Source organism: Molothrus ater, chromosome 2, assembly GCF_012460135.2.
Source record: "Molothrus ater isolate BHLD 08-10-18 breed brown headed cowbird chromosome 2, BPBGC_Mater_1.1, whole genome shotgun sequence".
NCBI classification, from domain to species: Eukaryota; Metazoa; Chordata; class Aves; order Passeriformes; family Icteridae; genus Molothrus; species Molothrus ater.
Window position 1 is genome coordinate 106,212,079 of NC_050479.2, and position 18,671 is coordinate 106,230,749.

Sequence of the window (18,671 nt, forward strand, 5' to 3'; positions counted from 1 at the left end):
TATATATATATATATCTTCACACACATATTTCCCATTTAATATTGATTGATTCTAAATAATCTGTATGGTTAGGAGTGGGCATCCAGGTGTATCTTAGACTCCATTGCGTGCAAGGTCTCCGGAATAAAACTATTCTAAAACTTGAGAGCAAACCAGACTTCTATATTATGACATGGTAGGATACACCAGTTATATTGTCATGGTAAAGATTGTGATTTTTCATTGCATTTAAAGCAGTGATTCTGGTTCCTTATTTATGTATGAACAGCATGTTCTTTCGATAATGATGATATTTGATTTAAAAAAAACTGGTAAGGATGCATTTGCTGCTGAATCTCTTAATTATATTGACCTAACATTTACTTTTAAATAAGCACTTTAAGAGATTTTTTTTTTTCCATCTGTCAGACTTTTTTTTTTAAGTTGTTTTTGAAATGTTTTGCTAGTGGAGAGAGATGCAGTTCTTCAATGTCTCCTCACAATTAAAGCTAATGGAAATATCACATTTGTGCTTAATGTAAAGTACTAGCTTTAAATAATTAACTCTCTTTGGATCTGCTGTAGATAATAGATATATGGGTCTCTTCTGCCTAAAAAGTTGCTTCAAAGTTTCTATAAAAGGAAAATAAAAAACTTTTGAAGATGTTCTAAGACTAAGGAACAGATTTCAGCAAGAATTCTTCCTGTAATAATCCAGGAGTCTCATTTTTCAAAGAAATCTTATTTTTTAAAGGACTCTTGACAATAGTAGTTTGTGGTGAACTCTTAGATTTTCAAAAACTATCTTGTAGTTAATCCTCCAGTTCTTGTTGGCTTTTCTTTACGGAGTGTCTCTCCTTCAGTTGGGTCTCTCTGCATCATTCTTATGCTATGCAAAGAATGGGAGAATGAGATCAAAGAATAACAACCAAGAAACTAAATTGATTGTGTAACCTGCACTTTGAAAACTGGTTAACTGAAAGATTTCTATTTTTTTTAAAGTTTCATTTCATTAACTCTTCCACTGAGTATATTTTTATTTCCTTTACATTTCTAGCATTCTGAATACCTAGGGGTGAACCCAATAGGATTGTTACATCGTTTAATAGAATAGGATGTGACATGATGCAACTTGATATAGTGCCTGAAAATAGCAAGATACAGTACATTGCAGAAGGCATTTGGAAATTCTGAGCACTGCAGGTAGAAAATAGCCAATTTGAAATCTGACATGTGCATATCTTCATTTTTACTCTCTAATTATGCCATAAACAAGCCTAATTCATGATAGCACTTTGAAGTGGTTGGCAATTATTCTTTTCAGACTAAAACATTACCTGAGGCAGCAAGAACTTCCCTTCTTCATACATCAACATGTTATTGTGTTAATGTGCTTATTATTGTACCATTTTGATTGAAAATGCTAATTATGATTGTTCTTGAACTTAATGTGATTTTTCTGGCTGACAGTGACCATTTAATAAATGGGAACAACTTTTCACTACAAGAGCTATTAGTGTTTAAAAGGGAACTGCTCTTCCTTTTCAAAGAATCCTAACATTACTTCTCTGGAACAAAATCTTGCTCATCATACTTTGAATGACACTCTAGGGGGGTGTGGTTATCCCCAAATAATCACATTGGTAGGATGCAAAGGCTGTCTGTTCAAAGAATAATCAAGGAAAGGTTCGTAAGTAACAAGCCAAGGGACAAGGTTAGAACTTTTTTTTTTTAATCTGTTTAATGAAATGTAAAAAAACCCCTCTTATAGTTTGATTTTAAAGTTAGATGTCTGCAAGTTAGGATAATTTGTGCATAACTGCATCTTTTTATTCTGCTGAATAAAACTATTGACCATCAAAAAAAAACTAAAAAAGAGAGCAGTTGATAATCCAACCTACGTGGAAGGAAAACTAGGCAATGTCTGTGTAGAATCAGTGTAGACAAGTCATATTTTTGCAAAAGAAAGATTCAGCTGTGTGAACTGATTTTTTTTTTTTTTTGCTACTATTCCTAAAGCTGAATTTGTGCCTAGGCCATTGTTGAGAAGTTGGCCATTGATGTTTGTATTAATTATTTTACTATGGCAGATTAAATTGTGGCATTTGGCCTTTGTGAGGGCAGGAAGGGTCCTCTGGAGTAACATTTTGCTCTCTGAAATCAGAGAGATACCACCCTAATTAAACACACAGGAAGTATCTTTCCAATCCCATTTAGCATTATTATTTCAGTGTCCCCCTTAACCCACAGCATAATTAATTAGCATTAGGAGCCATATGCTCTTGTTGTGTGTTCAGTCCTCTGAACAATGCCCATGCTTCTGTAGGGCTTCCCAGTGTTCTGCCCTGTCCAGGTGTCTGGAGGGGGATGTGGAGGGGATGCTGTTGGAGGGAGTGCATTTTTCTGCCTGGGGGAAATTAGTTTGGGAGAAATAGTAACGATGAGAAATGCAGCTACAGCCCTTTGTGGGTAAAAATGTCAGCAGACTCTGCACCTCTGCTCCAATCTGTTAAGATCCCACCTGGAGTGTTGTGTCCAGCTTTGGAGTCCTCAGCACAGGCAAGGACATGGACTTTTTGGAGTCAGTCCAGAGAGGCCATCAAGAAGATCAGAGGGATGGAGCAGCTCTGCTGGGAGGAAAGGATGAGAGAATTGGGATTGTACAGCATGGAACAGAGAACGCTTTGGGGTGACCTCATTGGGGCCTTACAGTGCCTGAAGGGAGCCCACAGGAAAGATGGAGAGGGACTATTTACAAGGGCCTGGAGTGATGGGATAAGTGGGAGTGGCTTCAAATTGAGAGTAGGTTTAGGTTGGACATCAGGAAGAAATTCTTCCCTGTGAGGATGGTGAGGCACAGGCAGAGGTTTCCCAAAGAAGCTGTGGCTGCCCCATCCCTGGAAGTGTTGAAGGCCAGGCTGGATGGGGTTCTGAGCAACCTGGGATAATGGGAGATGTCCCTGACCATGGCAGGGTGTTCCAACCAGGTAATCCTGAAGGTCCCTTCCAACCCAGGCCACTCTATGATTAACAGGGTAGAGGAAGAATAAATGGAAGAAAATAGCTGCAAACTCTTATGGATGGGCAAGACAGACTGGTGTTGATCTTGCATGGGAAAGGCAATGCTGAGCACGAGGTTTTTTGGCCAGAAATCATTGCTGTAAGTCTAGTGGGACTTTGGGGACAGAAGGAATCAGTATGAGTAAAGAGAAGATGAAAAAGATGTTGTTGAGTTAAAAAATAGTACAGGAGCTGCAGCCCCATGATCACAAAGAGACTGAGAAGTTCAGGCTGCTGGAGATCTGAGTAGTGCCCCAGCAGGGTCCTCCTCTCAGCATTGATTACAAAAGCAGGTTTGGGCTAGGAGGATCCTAATTTAGACCTCTCATGCAAATGTTGAAATCTGCCAGGGGTTTGGGGTGGAGTCTTGCTATTTCTGGTTTTGTTCAATCTTTGTGCAATCCAGCACCAGTCTGGGTTTCTAAACTGTGATTACTGTTCAGAGTATAAATAATAATAATGGTTCCTGCTGTCATTTAAGATGTATTGCCAACAATCTAAGGGCTTCAGTTTCTCCTTGATAAGAAAATGTACACCATAAAGTAATACCATGCATAGGAATAGAAAATATATTAAAAAAATTAATCTGTGTTTAAAATAAATTATGCTGTAACTCAGCAAATTTTCGATAACTGTGGAAGCAAGATATCGGGGACACTTGTGGGATATTTTAGCTTTCCTTTATTACATATTTTCAGTTTAATACTGGTTATCAGTGCTTAATAAATGCACTGCCATAAGGTCTTGGGTGTGTTAATGATTAGTTGCATTTATTGCTACTGGTATTTTCAGATTTGACTGTGAGTGAGGACCTCCTGGCACAGATGATTTGGTGAAGTCACCTAGTGATAGCTAACTCCAGAGGAATTAAGGATTTCCAGATCTTACCTGGTGAAAACCTTCTCTTTGCTTTGACTTGCTTGAATTCCCTGCTTGTATTTTTGCCTGGGATTCTTGCCAGGCAAAATCTGACCTCACGTGAGTGGTCAAATCAGCAGCCAGACCTTGCCCTCAGCACCTCCTCTGGTGTCACATTTGGTTGTTCTCTGCTGCTGCTGCTGCCCTGAGCACAGCCCTGGTGGGGTCAAGCAGGGGCAGAGCTGAGCCTGGTATGGCTCATTGCCCTCAGTGCTGCTCGGCTGGAAGGCAAGGAAGGGATGGAGGGGGACAGCTGTTACCTTCATGGTGTCACAGCATGCCCCTGAACCTTTGGAGAGCACAAACCCACTTAATTCACTTGCCTTTTAATACACAAATTTAGCATCAAGGCCTGGCATTCTTGTGGGCTTTTAAGGAATGTTCACTTAAGTATACATTTATTTTCAGACCTAAAGTGAAGTCAAATATCCTGTGTGCCACTATACCTAAGTGCATTATGTTGCATTTTAGAGTGTTTCAAATGTTTCTACTCTACAAGAATTCAGTTTGTCTCCTCTCAGAAAAGGAAAGAAAATAAAATAAGTGTACAAGGTCTAGGCAAAAATATATAGGATTACAGTGTGTGAAATTTTGCTACTATTTATAAAAAAATAAATTTAGTCTTTGATACATGGAAATTTTTAATACCACAAAAATTCTCTGGTATTTCCTCCAAAAGTCTTTATATATAAATGTCTTTATATATATATATGATTCTATAATAAATGCACAGTGTAGTATTTGTTCTAATTAAAATATAAAGATGTTTTAAAATCCCTTTAAATGCAAAAGAACCCTTCTTGGTTGGTTAGAACAGTTGGCACTTGACAATAGTTTGTCTGATAGATCATATATGTGTCTACTCCAAAATACATCTTGTGGTGTTTTAGTTGTGGGGTATTATTTAAAGGTCTCCAGGGAGATGAAAGAGTCTGAACACTGTGTTGTTATTTCCCTCTTTGGATTTCTAGGGGCATATCAGCAGTCATGTTCTCTTCTACCCACCAATTTGTAAGAAGGTGATGGAAAACACAGATTTCTTAGGGAGAGGAGACATAGGGAAACCCACAGGTGCATAGTAATCTACGTCACAGGTGACTCGTGATGGGATTGCTCTGCCATGCTCGTAATTTCCTTCTGACTGTGAAGTGCCATCATATCCAATTTAAGACAATGAAATGGAGCTGTATGCATGAGCATCTGGTTGCCAAAGTTAAGATAATGGGTGACATACAAGTGTAGTACCAACAACATGGCTTTCTACAGAGCCTCATCCAACCTGGCCTTGAACACTCCCAGGGGTGGAGCATCCACAGTTTCTCTGGACAAACTGTGCCAGGACCTCACCACCCTCACAGGAAATAATTTCTTCCTTTTTTTTTTTTATGGTAAACCTGGCTCCTTCTGTATTAATATCTTAAATTTTTGAATTTATACTACTAAAGCAAACCCTAAAATGGAAAAATCTCTTAACTACCTCTAAAACCAGTGTTTTAATGTAATTTTCTTGGAAACTGTACCAGTTACAATCTTTCTCATGTGGCTGGAATTTCAAACAAGAGCATCTACTCACAATTAACTACAAGTGCTGTGAGGGATGATTCTAAAAGTCCCTTCTTGCCTTAAAATCTATTCATTGGAATAATCGGCACATGGGCCCTTATAAGCCTTTAGGATTGCTGCAGCAATTTGCATACTTACAAAATGCTGATAATATGTCCTGTAGTGTGAAGATACCAAAGACTTCGATGAACCGTTTTAAAAGGTTTTGCATTGTTTGAACACTGCAGCCTGCTGTAAGCCTGCCTGAAATTAGGGCACTCTGCTGTGTAGGATAAGGTGGCAACATCATTTTATCTCAGGCTCTGGGCTGAAGTAAAGCACATATCTTAAAACAGGTCACCTCCAACAGTGAATATAAACCAACTCCTAAATTGTTCGTTATAGAGCTGACAGTCTGATTTGCGTTTATCGTGCACTTGTTAATCTGGGTCCTTAAATGAAAGCTGTGCATGGCTTTGGGTAAAATGCTTTGCAGCTGATGGCAGGGATTGGTTTCTCAAAGCCCTCCTCTAAATCATGGCTTCAGCTACAAACTGTCCAAGTCTTTAGCTCAGTTTGCATCTCAGCTGCTTGTTTGTAAACTGCCCAGACTTCTTTCGTGTGTCGTGAGAATGAAGCCTTAAGGAGCTAAAAGTTGTGCAGGTGCTTTGATGATAAAAGCTACGTAAATATGTAGATAGATTAACATATGGAGGAAAATGGCATCTGCTCTGACAGTGATAGGAGTTAAGAGCCAAAATCTGACAAGGTTTTTGTGCTTATTGAAGTATTTCTACCATTACCTTATTGCAAGCTTACAGGAAACATCTGCTTACAGTTTTGCATTTTTATTCATCTTAGATAATTCTCTGTTTTCTGAAGCGGCCACGTGGTAGTGTTATTTTATTTACTGTATAGGTTAAGCAGTGTTTGCAAAGCAAGGGGAAATCAGGTGCTGGAAAGGAGATGGAGTTCTTGGATGCCATCAAAGGGCTCCTTAAATAGGTTCCTCTAAGGTTCTTGTTCCTAATTGCATGTACAGATGTGTCCTGAGGAAGCAAAATCTGTCCTTACCTATCTTCAGTCTCTGCATCTGGAAGTCTTATAGGTACAGGAGAAGAGTTTGTTCATCATTATCTCCAACTCGTGTGCAGTCTACAATAAGTGAGGGTTTATTGTGTTTGGAGGGTTTTTCTCCCCCCATGGAAAGTGGTATCATTATTTTGAAAAGTCAGCCATGTTATTTTCCAGTGCTGTCCATATTCTGATATATGATAATAATCTCTTGCAAAGAATTACTGCTAATGCTGACAAATTAGCAGAATGCCATATTGTAACTATAAATTGTGCTTGACAGGGATATTGATCCAAGGTTTCTGCTTACTTTACTTGTGCTTACTTCAGGAAGAAGAAGCCTAGGGATTTACCTAGGATTGCCTGTTGCCTCATATTTGAACAGATAAATGCTCTTCCTCACAGAAAAAAAGGAGTTTTAAGGGGTTTTTATACTTCAGGAGGAGCACTAGATCAGAGACAGAAATCTCCTCTACAGCATGAGACCATCTACATTGGTCTGACAGCTCAAATAGGTACTTCACAGGTGCCACCCATGGGTTTGTGAGGAATGTGCCAAGCCATGGCTCTGGCAGCTGGCTGAGGAACATTTTTGTGTCCTTGGTGTAAAACCAACACCTGAACTCGATTTTGGTTCAGGTTCAGTGAGGATCCATCAATGAAGCAGCTTAACGGGATGCTAAGTGCACAGCATCAAGAAACTCTGTGGAGTTGTGATCGCCTCATGAGCAGCCCATGGACTAGATGAAGTCCAGTTATCTATTGCAGTTCATTTTATGAACTTTATTAATCATAAACTTAATTTTGGCTTGTAATTTACTGATCTGATTTGGTCTATATTATTAGGGCTTGAAGGCCAAGTCAGATGCCATTTCAAAGCAGTTTCCCTTGATTTGCAATTGGATTTCTAAACTGACCTTCAACCTTGCTAACATAATGTTAATGAGCCACATGTGGTTTGCATGAGAAAAATGCAAAAATAGAGGTTTTTACAATTTTGCTAGAATAAGGTTCTTATCTTTAATTCTTTTTGACATTTAACTTTTACTAATCTTGCATATATATACCTTTGGGGGAAATTACATCTCTTAATTTATAAATATCTCTAATCATGTAGCATCTCTCATTTGAGAAACTGATAAAATATCAGAGGAAAAAGTAGGCACTGGACCGATGCAATACTGAGAAATGTTACCTGTATTTTCTTAGTCCTGTGCCAACTGTTAGATGTACATGGCACTGGGTGTCTGTCATTTGATGTGATTATAGTGAAGAGAGGTATTTTAGTGAAGAAACACACTGAAAGATTAAAAAAAAATGAAGTACTCTGTCAACTTTATATAAATGCATTTAATAAATAGCTGCTTTAAGAAGATAAAAATAAGTGTCCCCCATGGGGACATGGGGATAGCATAGGATCAATTATGAAATTAAACAATTAGTCAATGAGCTATAAAAGGAACACAGGCTATTGAGGAATATCTGTTAGAATTCAGAATTACTGCATGCAATCATAATGTATATGCAAATTCTCCACGTGTATAAGGAATTATGGCAAATCTAGTAATTGTTTCCTATCATTCTTAAACTCTATTTTTGTGCTTTTTAAAATTACTTAAAGTTGCAGAAGATGTATTTAAAAAGCTCCACCCTCTGCCAGCTGCACAAAGAGGTCAGAAATAGTATATAATTATTGCTGAGCTAATTGCTGGGTGCTAACATACATATAGACATACACTGTTCAACTCAGACATTATCACAATAGTGGACAATTAGGGCAAATTCAGTGACAGATGAAATGCAAATAGAATTTTTAAACCTAGTACTCTACTGGATTTTTAATTTTTTAATAATCTTAGAATAATTGTCACTTCTATCTTTAGCATTATGAATGCAATCTAAAAAAGGTGGCTACATCAGAATAACAGTTGCAAATTTTTTTTGGAAGACTACACTTAAACTCAGAACTACTTATTGTAAAAATAGTTTTCAGACACAGACAATGTGTTTTCTTCTAATGTTTATTTTTTTTTTTGAAACTGAGGATCAGAGGATTAGAAAGAAAGTGGTTTTTGGAGAATGTTCTGCTGTTTAATTCTTGACTTCAAACTATCTTCTTGAATTATCAGTTTTGGTAAAATATGGAATTCTTTGAAATATGTCTTTTGATATTTTGTAGAAGTAGATTAATTTCAGAATTACTTATTTTTATGTTGAAATATCTTAAGCTGTAGGAGGGATAGATGAGAAGATAACATAATTAGAAGAAATCTATGGCAACAGTCTGTGCACTTCACGAAGCTTAAGGATATTATGTCCCTTCTCAAACTTAGAAATGTTCTGCAGCAACACAGCAATGACATGAAAAGCCAACAGTCTCACTACCTTTTTTATTTATGAATGTTGTTAAAAAAATATCAGAACAATGGAAAAGGAATATTGTGCATATTTAAATATGAGTTTCTCATGGTCTTGTTCCAAAGAAACAAGAAAATGGAGTCTCATTTTGGGGGTTTTGATGCAGGGGGTGCATGGCCCAGTTATACTTAAGCTTGAAAGAAATCACTGCTCTACAGATGTATTCCATTTGGGGATTAATTACACATATTGGAGTTTCCTTAGAGCTTTAAAAGTCAAAGAACTCATAGGCAGCTAAAGTCATTTAAAAATTTACATGGTGTGTGTATTAAGGAGTAAGAAATAATTTTCATTTTCATTTGCAGAGAAGAAGCAGAAAAATCAGACAAAATAAAAGCTTGAGACCATGTTTAAAAGCTCAAGATAGATAAGGGCAGATTTTGCTTCCACAGGACACATCTGTACATGCACTTAGGAACAGGAGCCTTAGAGGAACCTATTTTAGGAGCCCTTTGATGGCATCCAAAGACTCCAGCTCCTTCCCAACACCTGATTTCCCCTTGCTTTGCAAATCACAAGCAATATGTCTTCAAAGTGTTCTACAAACTTCTGTTTGTTTCTTCAAAGTTTATGATTTATTTTTCACTCAATACAGTGGATGTGATTTATTGCCTGTTTCACAGAGGGAATGAGACTTAAATTGCAAAAGGTAGATGTGGGCAAAGCTGGGAGTAAGTGTGTGACGATTGATTTCAGGGATAAAGGGAAGTTTTATGGGGCTGTGTCTGATAAGGCTAACTCTACCTGGACAAGAAAAACCTTCTCAATATGAGCCCAGAAGGATGGGCTTTGAATTGTACAATTAGCAGTGAAAATGGCACTGTGAGTTTTAAGCTGAAGATTGTAAGATTGATCTAAATTCCAGAGAAGTTATGACACTTGCTTTCATAGATTTCATGTGCTCTTCAAGGCTGTCAGCCAGGACAATGACTGGGGCTCTTAGTAAAAGGGGGAAGGAGAGGCTGATGAAACAGAATAAAGAGGTGAAAAATTGCCCAGCTTCTCAGAGGAGGAGAAGGGCTTTCCTCAGCCTAAATCTGAGACCAGATCAATTGCATGTGTGACTGTTCCCATTAAATGCTAATGCAGGTAGGACCTGATGATTTTGACTGATCAGAAACTCTGGAAGAATCGCAACTCAGCAATTGTGACTTCTTGCCACTCTTCACAATCCAGTTGGAAAGGGAGAAGTGAGTTGGCCCAGTGTTGCAGTGTCCAGTGCTGATTTAGAGAATCCTTTGCATCCCACTGCCCAAAGGAGAGCTCGTACAGATGTCAGGATTCAGCTCACTGCACAAAATCGCTCCAGTTCACCTCGAGGTGTGTGCAGTGAAAGGTCTGCTCGTGTCAGCCCTCTGTGTTTGCCCTGGCTTCCTCTGGTGCCTGTCAGGGCACAGGCTTTGAGATTAGCCTTGGCACTGTGCATTGGAGAGGCCTCTGGTGCTCAGGAGTAGGCTTGTAGTGAAAACACACTTCTCAGGTACAAGAATGATGCTTTTAGCCATTTATGCTGTTCTTGTTGGGACTCTGCATCCTTTACCTAAAGATAGTTTTCTCCTGTTAGGTGTATTCGTAGTGAGCTGTTTGAAGCCAGAGGAACTGGTCAGAATTTTCCATGCTGAGGGAGAGAGCAGAATTATTAGCAGTTAAACATATAGGCAATGACCTTATTAAAATCGGTGTAGCAGGAAAAGCTACTGAAGTGCACTGCCTTATTCATATAATTTAGGTGCCTTAATGAAATATGTATATGTATGCAAATTCCCAGTTGCTTCACTCGACCCTGAGCAAGGTGTGGAGAGCAGAGATTGGATACACACTGTTGTCTGCGTGTGCAAATGCATGCACACTTGTTTGAACACCTGGGCCTTGGAGGAGAACTTGTTCTGCCTTGCTGGGTGGTGGTCTGCTGCTGTGCTGGCTTGTCTTTGGAAGCTGCTCTGTCTTACAGTGCCATGATAAATTACAGCCCTTGCTGATTGTCTGCTGTCATCTGGCCCCTGGTCACCGAAGTGAAACCAATGAAAGATCACATTTCTTCCTACTGTGCTGCTATACCACATCCCTACGATGCTGTAGGCAAAACCCTCGTTATAAATTGTTTTATTCAGTCATGCTTATAATGCTACCTCTGCTGAGCCTGCAGCACAGGACATCCAGGTAGAGAGGAATAGCCCAACACTAATTTTGCTCCACATATTTGACTCTCTGGTAGCAACAAAAGTTCTTTGCCTCTTTGTTTGATTTTGTTTGTTTGTTTGTTTTTGTTTAACCAGGCACCGGCTTTGTACAACTCCTCTGAAAGCCACTTTCAGGCAAAGGTTTATGTAGTTGCTTAGTAATGCTAATTGTTTGAAGGGAAATTCATTCTTATGTGCTGAATGAGAGTGGAAGGCAGTTAACTCTAATGACAAAAGCCATCATTGGAAGAGATTATGCTTTTATTACAAAACCATGCTTGGAGTGTGGCCTCAGACCAATATGGGATACTCTGACAATGGTTTGGCAGGGTGGGGTTGGGCATAAGCTTATCTCAGAAGAGGACTTACATATAAATTTTTCTCAATTCATGAATAATAAGTTGTATTTGCTAACATCAGGCTGAACAGACTGAGGCTAGGATTATAGCCTTGCTAAGATTTTTTGCCATGTGAGTCAGCGCTGTTAATAAAGACTTCTGTATGCCAGATGATGCCCTCATTTATACCCAACCCCAGTGTGTGCACCCTCTGCCCTTGGTTATAGGCCAGTGGGGTTGGCCCTGGCAGTGAAATGTTATTATCAAGCAGTACCTGATGTACAGTCCAGTTTGTTTCTCTAGTGTGAGCCCTGTAGTGCTAATAGAGGTTAAAAAAATATAAAATCAGTGAATGAATGACTGAATTCAGGATTGTCTGTAGTGGTTATGGCAGATGAGGTTTCTTGCATTAGCTGTGTCTATGGTTCAGCTGTGAGCATTTGACCTTTTCCTGCTGCCTGGTGCACGAGCTCTGTGCCTCATAGGCTGTCTCCCAAAAAAATCCAAGTCTGGACCCAACATATGCAGGTACCTGGACTCTCACATGGTTTGGGTTGTCCTCCTACTGTAACACAGCTGGGCAGATTTAGCCTATAATTACTGAAGTGCAAATATCTTTTACCACCAGAACAATATAAAATAGGGGGTTGGTCTTATTTTACAGAATAGATAAAGATAGATTTCTCAATATCTGCTCCTGCAATAAAAATGGGAAAAGAAAGAAGAATGCAGCACTTGAATGTAGCCTCAGTCAGTAATTGGTTTTGCATTGCTGTAAACAGAATTAGTTTGAATACATAAATTGCAATTGTGCAATTTTTAAAAGCAACAGCAGATACCTGTTAACAGGCATCTGTATAGTGTTTATCTTGGTATTTCAGACAAATGCTGATTATGCAATATTTGCTGTCTCTCAGAAACAGAGATCCTTAGAGAAATTCTCTAATTTTTCCTTTATATCCAGAAAATTTAGCAAATAATAGCTATATTTTAATAAGCAATAAAAAAAATAAATCTTTTTTTTAATCTCTCAAAAGTGCCAGACATTTGCACTGTGATTCTTGGGATTGTCCTGTGCAGGACTAGGAGCTCGACTTGGTTGATCCTTGTGGGTTCCTTCCAAATCAGGATTTTCTAGGATTCTACCATGGAAGCAGGTGTGTCACAGTTGCTATCTTTTGCCATGTAAACATTTATTCTTAACTTGAATGTGGTGTACAAACAACCCAGCCAAAACTGCCAAACCTTCTGCCTTCTTTTGCAAATAGATTGCAAGTCTGGGGCTCCACAGAAAAATAATCCCAGTGTTTAAAGCTGCAGGTTTATGAGCACTGTGGCATTTTGGCATGGCTTTCACACTGACACATTGCACCCTTGTCTGGTAATGGTTGGTATTTTTGATTTTTTTACATGGAATCCCAGCTGACTAATGAGTTTCTTCACTTGAGCACTGCAGAAGTCATAGATAGAGCTGTGGAGTCACTGCTACACCTTTTGTCTTGAGTGTGTCCCCAGGGAAACTTCAATACACCATAAAAGGAAAAGCAAGCTAATGTCTTTAATAACTGCAATTAGTCAGAGTTTCATTGTTTCAAGTCACCTGAAATGTGACACTTTGAGCAGCACTGGAGGCATCCTCAGCTGGATCAATAGATGTTCAGAGAAAGCAGATGAATCTCTTGTCACTGGCAGTATTTCCTGAATGATCTCTGTTGCGTCTTGGTCCTCCTTTCTTTCAGATCTGAAATTTCATTTCCTATGTAACTCCATTTTCCAGCAGAACTTGTCTTCTTCCCACATCTTTATTACTTGGAGATACCAACATTCTATTACTTAGCTTGTCTTCTCCATGTTTAATTTCTGTCAATTACATCCAGAGACGTTTGATTGACTGGTGTTAGTCGATTCTTCCTAATGGGGCCACTGGGTATTCCAGTGCCAAAGCACTTCAAAAATTCATTGGAAGCAGGAGCAGAGGACCAGATATTAGTACTTTGTGGCTTCAAATCTGTCCATAGTGAATTTAAAGTGATTATGTCTAAAATACTCCCAAAGACGTCAATAAGCTGGAAAACACACAAAAATATTTAAAGCTTTCAGATATGAAGACCTGTTTTATAAATGAAATGTGAGCTGGGCATATATTTTCCCATGAATGATAACCTGAATTTGTTTATTGACAAATCAGAGCCTTTAAGTGTCATGGAAGGTGGGTTATGATCCCTGTATATATGAACTGGTACCACCAGCCTTTCTGCTTTTCTCTCCCTTCGTCTTGGCTGTCAGAAATAGGCTTGACAAAAAAATTTTTAACAAATTGGTATGCCAGTTGAAAGTATTTGATGAACTATTCTCAAAGTATAACTATTGCTTTACTTACACTTTGTGAAAATAAATCTTGGCATCTTCTCAAGCTGCAAGTTGCTTTGCCCTCAATTAATTTCTTTTCCCCCCTCCAGTTGGACAGGTATCCTTTGCCAGTAATTTCATAGTTGTGTTTTGGATAAATGTTCTATTTCTCAGTAGAAATACAGCAAATTAGAATACTATAAGATAACATATAGTAGGGTTTTCCAATACTAGAAAAGAAGTAAATCAGACCAGAATTGCTTGCTTTTTCCATTTCCCCATTGTCAAAACCAGAAATGTATTTTCACTCTGCAGCACAAAACACAGTAAAGTGTCTCATTAGTGGTTTTACCTCCTGTTGTGATTTATGACTTCATATGGTATTTTTCTTACCAAAGCAGCTCCTTGGGAAACAGCATGCGTATATTGCTTAGCAATTTGTGTCCTTTTAAAATAAATAATATTTATTACATATTGTTAAATATAATTATATATATATATTAGTATATTACAATTAAATTGTTTGTAAAGTTTCTTAAACATACACAACATTTTTTGATAGGTCACGTTTAGCAATTACATTTCAAAGTAACACTAATGCACTTGAAAGCTTTTAGAATCTTTGTGTTGGACATAGTGAATAAGATTTTTCTGAGTTAATATTTTTATTAAAAATATTTATGAAGCTAGAAGTTGGCTTTTCCCCATTGTTTACCAAGTATCTAAGCAGTTTTTGGTTGCCTACAAGCTCCATCAAGCAAATTTATACTTTTTGAACTGAAACTCTGTGTGATTAAGACTGAAATAAGTGGTAAATTCAAAGTGAATTATTATAACTCTGAGTATACTTAAATATAAACCTCCTATAAATCCTGATGGATGAGTTCAGAATATTATGAAATAAATTTCATGTACTTCTTCATTCTACATAATCTAATTTGTGGAGTATCAGAAAGGCCTTAGACCTCTAAGCATAAACAAGAAATAACCCTCAGTATTGAAATGTGGATCTTGGGCTTATTTTCCTTTTTTTATTGATGTATTTCTTTTACTGCACTAAAGCAGTCATTGTAGTGTATTGCTATGCATCAAAACCTGCATGTTGTCTTATTCAAGAAACAAAGCCACTGGTTGGTTATGAAGCAGAGAGACACCATCTTGTGGGTCTTTATTACCAGCAAAAACCAAAATGAACATAGTATTTGGGGACTGGCCTGCAGTGATAGTCAGAGCATCTTATCTGGTGATGTTCATAACCAAATTCTATTCCTTCCATTTGGAAGGGGGAGTAGAAATGGTTTTTTTCACAATACCTGCAGTGGTAGTGCAGACTGTGCTCTAGGCAGGCACTGGTGTCTTAATTCCTGGAAATCACGTGAATTGGAAGGAATTTCAAATATGTTTTTGATTTAAGAAGGCTCTGCATTTATTTGGCATGGTATTATGTTACAAGTACCCTAAAATGTTTCTTCCATCTGGTGTCCGTGGCTAACAGAAATCCGAAGGAGCTTTCCACAGATATTTAGAATGCCCTAAGCTGAAAGTATTTAAAATCAAAACAATTTTCATGCCTACAAAGAACTGAATTAATTATGGCCCACAGCAACTTGGACCTCTGTTTATGGTGAGGGAGACAGCAGAAAAATATTCTTAATGCCTTCAATGAAGGATGTGATATTTCCATCTTGTTGTGTTTAGTGTTGATTATGTTCCTTTTGCAAAGTTCATTTAGTCATGGACATTTTCATGCTGCCAGATGCTGGCTGTTTGGGATCTTTGGGAGGATGGAGAAGGAGAGAGGTAGGAAAAAAATAAAATATTGGCAACTTCTAAGGGGGAGGGATGGACATTTCAACTTTTGTCTCCATTCCTTCTCATCTTAGTCGTGACTATCTAAATAGTCATTCCTATTTCTGAAATCTCTGATTTTTTTTTTTTTATTTTGATAGTCCAGTGTTCTGAAATTGGAAGAATTAAGGCTCTAAGTCTTTCTGAACTTCTTGGAGTGTTAAGACAAATCTATAATTAAGAAGTGCCAGGATATACAATGAGAAATGCCTGAATGCTGGGTTGGATGGAAATGTTATTTCGTGCGGTTACTGAAGGATCTTGAGGAAGTCCATAACCTTCCCTGTAGTGAAATGGAATCTGGATGCCAAATAAAAGGGCCCAAGAACCTGTCAGTAAGCAAGCAGCCAAGGCTTCTGCCTCTGCCTCCTACAGCCTGAAAGCAGCAGAGCTCTCCAAAATATAACCTTTACAAGACCATGTTGCTCAGGGCTCTGATATTCAAGCTTCTGTGAAATTGTTGTTGCTATTTATTCAAGCCTGAGGGTTTTGACCAAGTGCTCATACCAGCAGCCTTTTGTGCCTGATACAGATTAGTAAAAAGAGGGAAAATATGGAAAGGAAGGGTGACCAGATAGCTGGTTATGCCAACTACAGATTAAACTAACTTGGACATATTTTTTCCTGAGTGTCTCACTAGTGGTTTGTTATTTAGGTTGTTGGTGTACACTGCCTCTGAGTAAACATCCTACAATTCTGTTAATTAAAAAGAACCTCTGTATTCATTAATGTTGTAGACATTTATAAGCATAACTTCAGCTTAATTGTAGCTGCTGCCCTTTGGCTTCATGAGCAGAATGAGCGAGAGAATATACAACTGCTAATTCATCCTGAATGCTGCAGGCTTTTCTCTTGACTTCATCTCATAAACACTAAATTAGAACTGGATATACTTAAGGTGAAGGCAGCAAGGACAGTTGTGAGTGTAGAAATCTTTGGTCTGAGAAATTACTTTTTTTTCCTGGAGTAAGTCGTATGAAGGGTATTTAGAAAACCATAATATGAGGAAAGGTGAAGAGGATTTTTTTAAATGATGAAAACACTACATGATCTCAATAAATTTGTCAAATGTACTTTCAAAGATATAAGAGGAAGGAATTAAACATGTTGGGACTCATTGCTAGGACCTAGGGGTGTGGAGAAAAGCATAAATGAACCAAAAAAGCAACTAGACAGTCCTCAGGGACATTTATGGGATTGTTTTGCCTCTTGTAGCTCTTGGAGGATTTTTTGGTGTAATAATAATAGATGGTTGCTTTTTAATAGACATAGACTGGTTACTTTTCTTTCTGTTTCCACTACTGCACACTCAAAGCATGAAATAGAGTTCCAAATCAGTCATTTTACATCTCTAAAACATGATATTGACTTAAAAATTATGATACTTGAAAGAAAAATAGATGTTGGGTTTATCTTCTTTGTCTTTCTGATGTTACATCCCTCGAAGTTTGTATGATCTTTCTTAAAACCATATCTTTCCTCTGGAGGCATTTAGACTCTGGAAAACTGAAATTCTTATGAACCTGGAAATGAGAGCATTACAAAACCCCACTAAGTTTCATAAGAAGGGACAAGACTTTTTCTATGTTTCCTTGAAGGTTTGCCTGCTCACTCCTAATGTAATGCTAAGTGGATTAAAAAACTTACCTTTTGTAAAATAACTCAGAAAACCATCAGCAGAGTGGAAGTCTGGGCACGTCAGGCGTTAGACTGAGCCATGCATGGCCATGACCAGCAGCAGTGGTGGTTTTCCTCAAGCTCCTTGGTGGTCCTGCCCTTCTCCTGCTGCAGCACCTGAGCTGCTCCTCAGGCAGTACCTGATCCTGCTGAGCTGCTGGAGGCTCATGTCAGAGCTGGCAGAAAGCTGACAGCAACTCATCAAACCTTCCAAAAGCCACTGGTTTCAATAATGCTGAGAATAGAAGGCAACCAGGCTGGGTTGAAGTCTTTTGCAGTATAGGGATCAAGAGGGTATTTTTAAGGATGCCTGCCACCATTGGGAGCAGTTTTCCCCATAGTACCTGACTTACCAATGGGTAGGGGTAGAAACAGGATAGTGTTTTTCTTTCAGGAGATAAGATTTGAAAGCAAGACAGAGACTGAAGAAAGTACATGGGAGGTAAAAGTGACAAAAGGCTGCAGAGAGGGCCAAGACAATGATCTGTAAAAAGTTCTGAGGTGTGACTGATATTGTCACACATTTTGGGCACTGGAAGTGTTTGCTTTCTGATCCAAAACTTTTAAGTTAGTGAATTTACTTTATGGTACCTGAGGAGGGTGGGGCTGTGGGTTGTTTAGTTTAAGGTTTTCTTGTCCAGATGCAAAAATTGTGAAACCTCTGTGAACTCCTAATTTTTTTTTTGGTTCTGCAACACATCACATGGTGCTAGCAATCCAAACAAACATGTCTGCCTGCCTCATTTCAGTAACAGTTGGGACAGAAATACAAGAAATGGTGTTTTAATTATTAGCAATGAGACTGGTGATTAAGAATGGCTTGATGGAGATATTTAACAGAAGCCACAGCTTAGTGAGTCTACGTGACAGATACTGACCTAATTTTTTGGCAACTAAGAGCCATAAACATCATCCTTGATGTATCAGACTCAGCATCTGGTAGGCTGTCTTATAACTTTTAAAAATTAATGCACAGAAGGATAAAGAACTGTACATCAGCATGTGTTTGTTTTCTGTCTAAATGCAAATGTTACATCCTCTCACAAGCCCATAAATATATTGTAGAACTTAAAAATAAAAGATCTTTCAACATTGATATGGTCATGGTGAAATCCCAGTGTTTCCTTGTTTGTGATATTACATGCTGTTTATTTAAAAAAAAAATCTCTGAACATATATCAGATGTTCATGACTGTCTCCACCAGCCAAAATATCATTCTTTATTCAGATGAATAAGCAAGGCTTTAGATTCATTAATACCATCTTTTTAATGTTGCACTGAAAAGG